Source organism: Physella acuta, unplaced genomic scaffold, assembly GCF_028476545.2.
Source record: "Physella acuta isolate Inbredline_101_S28 unplaced genomic scaffold, ASM2847654v3 ptg002355l, whole genome shotgun sequence".
In the NCBI taxonomy this organism is placed as follows: domain Eukaryota; kingdom Metazoa; phylum Mollusca; class Gastropoda; family Physidae; genus Physella; species Physella acuta.
Window position 1 is genome coordinate 31,579 of NW_026733848.1, and position 5,136 is coordinate 36,714.

A 5,136-nucleotide genomic window follows, 5' to 3' on the forward strand; every position below is an offset into this window, starting at 1 on the left:
GTTAACCCCCCCCCCCCCCTCCCCTAAATCAGAAGGTTATCCAACGCGTGACCTGGCCACATACAGTTGTACATGTGAAAAACATTTTTCTCTCTAATATTATTATGCATTACTGCATCATTCACCCAATCGCCATGAAAACTTGGGAAGCTGTTGAGTACAGCCCCGCAAAGGTTTCTGTCATAGGCCTAACATTTGTACATATTTGAGTGGGGACTCCTAACGGAAATATGTGATTTAGCGCCCCGTGATACTGCATAAGTGGATGAGGTTACTACTTGAATACAACCGGCGTCAGTGTCATCCTGAGCGCATCACATATGAGCAAGTTGGACCCCACAGACAGTCGTTTAAAAGTTCCCACAACACTAGGAATAAGTCTCGCTACAACACTCGATGACTAAATCTAATTAGGTGTCGCACCAATGTTTCTTCCAGGGTAGACTGTTTTCGGGGGAGGGGAGGGGGGGGGAGCTCTGCCGGAAGAAACAATGTGTCACACCCATCACCCGTGCAGTAATGTAACCGGTAGCTCCAAGAGCCCCGTGACTCCCCTGACACCTGGGCCGTCGCAGAGGGATTTACAGCATGCCTTGGCGTGTCTAGTTGGTAGTGTGGACAAACCCGCGTCCTAAGATCCAAGAAATGAACTGCCGACATTGTTAACATTTAATTCAACTTCTGGAAAACAGGGCACACGGTTAGTAACGTTTTGATGAAAGCCTCAGTTTGGTGTGTTGGACTAGATTTAGAAAGGGGCCAGCTCGTGTGTTGAAAAACCTCTGATTTATTCGTGTACCAGATGGAATTTTTTTTTAAATTGAGAGCGAACCTTGTTTTATATATATATATATATATATATATATATATATATATATATATATATATATATATATATATATATGGGGGGCCCAAAAAAATTTTTTGCGGGGTGGCCCATTTTTTCTAGTTCCGCCACTGCTTAAAACATAGGGCATTTAATCTAATGATCTGGGAACCCTGGTCAGATATGTACAATTGTATTCATTTTTATAAACTATAAAAACCTGAGAGGGGTATGGCAGCTTTTAAATGATCTTCATTAATTATTTGTCAAATTTTTAAAATAATACATAGCGTATTGGCTTGTAAAATGTAAACAAATGAAATATTCTTCATTTAATGGTTGTTTAAAAGTAATGTGGCTAACACAAGACAGGTAAAATGAGATTCTTCTAATACTGAACCTACAGTTGCAATATTTATTCTGCGGCTGTTAAGACAAAGTTGGATTCAAAGGCTTTTAGAATAAAAAAGATATGGAGAGGTAGTTCTTAACGAGCATACAGAAGACAAGACAATAAGTTCTAGCAAACATGTGCAAAAGCTGCAAAATCTGGCAAAGCTAGTTATTTAAATATTGAGAAACGTTTCTGTACAGTTGTAGCTGAAGTAGAAATACAAGAGTTGTGGATGATTTATTCCTTTGTGGCGCCCGGGGAGCAAGGGCTGCAACCACACCACTCCACTGTCTTTATTTGTACCCGTGTTAATCTTGCAACCCTTGCCTCTTTGTCTACTGTTGTTGTCCAGGATTTCCTTGGTCGCTAATCTTTTCACTTCCCCTGGGGATTCCAGTCTAAGAGCTGTAGCTATGCCAATGTGATTATAGTCAATTATAGACTAACAGGTTTAGACAAATGTACTGGTTATATAGATGATGATGCTAAAAACAAGCGAGACAAATTAATGTAAAAATTTTAGAAACAGATGACTATATATATATATATATATATATATATATATATATATATATATATATATATATATATATATATATATATATATATATATATATATATATATATATATATATATATATAGTTGAAGTTGAAGTAGAGTTTACATGTTTCTTGACCTTGGCATAAGAAGTGAAAGTGTGGTCAGTACTATGCCCAGCTGCCTTTTACTTTCCCTAACGTGAGTTAGGTACCCATCAAAGCTGGGTTGACTCGAGGACGTTCTACTGACATGAACCCTGATTCAAACTCGAGACTTTCGAGCAAGCAGGTAAGGAAGTAGATCTAGGAAAAGGACAATAAAAGCTTTGAGTTAATTTGTAACTTAACAGAGTTTCTTTTAGGCATCTCTTAAGGGGTGGGGGAGTCTCTCTCCCTCCCCTGAAACAAGTCTAGAAATATAAAAAATTTATGCTTAAACCAGTGTCGGAAAGAAACACTGTATGAGAAACTTCAAAATTAAATTTAATAAAAGTGATTGAAAGAATTGTACTAAGTAAATGAATGAAAGTAAAAGTTGCAACGTAGTAAAATCTATTACCGATAATTCAATTTTTGTTTTAAAATTAAGATGGCAAATTTTAATTTAACTAGGTGAAAGTAATATTCACTTGCTTTTATTACTAAAAGTAAAGTGGGTTCTCAAAAAGGATAGAATAGGTGATTTGAATGCCATGGACTCATCTGAATGTTTTTAATTACAAAGGGCCTGTTTGAGACCTATGAAGAGTTAGGGAGAAGAAACTTAGTACCCTTAAGGCTTACCTTACTTAACTGTGTTAACACGAAGTGATAGTGTAGCCAACACTACGCCCAGCCGCCTTTTTTTCATTACATAAGTTAGGTACCTATAAAAGCTGGGTGGACTCAGGAACGTCCTGCAGACTAGTGCCCAACAACTGTATAAACAGTTTTAGCCTCTAGTTAGTGACATCAACACAACGCACAACATGAAACATAAAACAAGGGAGACAAAAGTTGATCAGCGCAGCCCAGGGGCAACAATCGTAATTATAGTAATTAAACGAAATATTAAGAGCTTAAGACTGAATATATTGTCATTTAGTTTTTCAAATAGCCAGAACAAAATATAATATCTTTAGTAATTTTGGGATATTTGTATCAACGGAGAATTTCTTATGTCTACAATATAAAATTATGGCCGTGATTTTGGGGTATGGATGTATACAATCATATTCGTATGGCCCTCCAGTAAATGTCAACGGTTAAGGCGCAAGAGTTTCGAGATGAACTACAACGGCAAAGTGTTCGTGGCCAAGGTGAGTCATTTAGAAGGAGGCCTACGGATGTGGTCAGATAAGGAGAGAGGTGGGCCTCAAGAATGTTGGTAGAAAATTGAGAAAATCAACCGCGGCACTCCAATGAATACGGGTTACGGACGTTTAATTGATTAATTGACAATGAAGAAGTATGTAATTTTTTAAAAATCCCACACTGTCCATTTCTATGCCGAGGTTACAGAGCCTGGTGGGGCTGGTGGGGCTTGGTATTGCCAAAATATTAAGCACCGCTGGTTTAAAGGGTAGTTCGTAGAAGGTGCAAGCTTATTTGGTCGACCTCTAGAACACTTTTAGAAATTAGTAAATTATTTGTTAGTTTGAACAAAGTAACAAAGTCGTCGTGCTGTATCAGTTTTACCTCGTACAGTAGGTCTTAGTGGCCTTAACTGGATGACTATTGCAGTATTAGGGCTTATTATAAAACGAGCTATCAGTCTGATCAGTTCTGTCCATTTAACTAGTATAAATGGAATACATTATACAAAGTTAATTTGCTATAGTCTGTAAAAGAAATTGTGAGACCCAATAATAATATTATATATATATATATATATATATATATATATATATATATATATATATATATATATATATATATATAAAACAATCTGTGTCTGTCTTTCTGTCTTTTCATTATTACACCTTTCACCCGATCGCCATGACCATGAAACAATAGGGAGTTGATTAGCACACACCGGGGGAGGTTTTGCAAAAAAAAAAGTATTTTTTTAAAAAATTTCGCAATGGTGGCGCCCCTGGAGGGTGCGATTTTTCTATATTTCCAGTATATAAAAAAATAGAAGTCGGATGCGGTTCGATGCTTTCATCCGAGTGACATGAAACTTTGGAGAGTAGATGAGAATACTCCCGAGACGTTTTCTGCGAAAAAAAATTCTCATGCGATTTTCGTCCATACAAGGTTTAGAGCCGAGAGTTCCAGAGCGGCTATGTTAGCACTTGGCATCCAAAAAATTGGACGTCCTGCATAGCGGGTAAGGGGTACTACTATATTCAGCGGTAAAACTGCATCAGGCGCAACCGCCGGTGCCTCGTCAATTGCGCGACCCAAAGTGCCCCGGGCTCGCTTGCGAGCACTGTGGCGCCTACGTTCGTTCAAAAAAAGGCTATTAACTAAAGACACGATGGGCAACAATAATCGTTGACGTAATCGAATCAGGCACGCCGGCAGGGGGCGATTCGGCTTACCCGTGAGCACCATAGTGCATACGTTCATTTTAAACGACGAGGTAGGCTACGGCAGTGGCGTAGCTAATGGGGGGGGGGTGCGTACCGCACCGGTAGACACCATTTAAGGGGGTGACACCAAGGCAAAAAAATAGCAAAATATATAGAGAAAAATGATAATTCCACTTAGTTAAGTGATTAATTCGAGTGTTAAATAGTCTTTTAAGAGGTGCAATTCAAAAGTTTGAGGAGGGGTGCAAATCGAAAGTTTGAGGGGGGGGGGGGGGGGGGGTGGTGCAAATCGAAAATTGAAAGTTTGTCCCCGGGAAGGGTCGCTATGCCTCTGGGGGGTGACACCATTAAGTACCGCACTGGGTGACACCCGACCTTGCTACGCCACTGGGCTATGGATACAATGGATTGCAATAGTCGCCCACTAAATTGAATCAGGTGCGTCCTCCGGCATCACTGCACGGCGCAATTTGGCGCCCAGGGCTATCCCGCGAGCACTACGCGCCTACGTTAGTTTTAAGGAGCACACTACAATATTGATAATGCGGTACACGACATTCAATAATTAAACCGAGTTTGGGGGCCGGACGTGGCGCCCCTGCGGTAATGTAAACAAGGGTTCACGAGAGCGCCACTTCCCGTCCCCGACACGGTGAGTGATTAACGGTGATTTTACGGTGAGTGATTAACTTACACTCATAGGCTTTCATACATTACGCCCAATGCCATGTTGACCGATAGTGTAGGATGGGTAACACCAAGGCAAAAAATTTGCAAAATTTACAGGAGAAACATGCTTTTTTTGCCCGTTCAATTAATAGTTAATTAAAGTTAAATAGTCTTGTAAGTAAAAATCGACA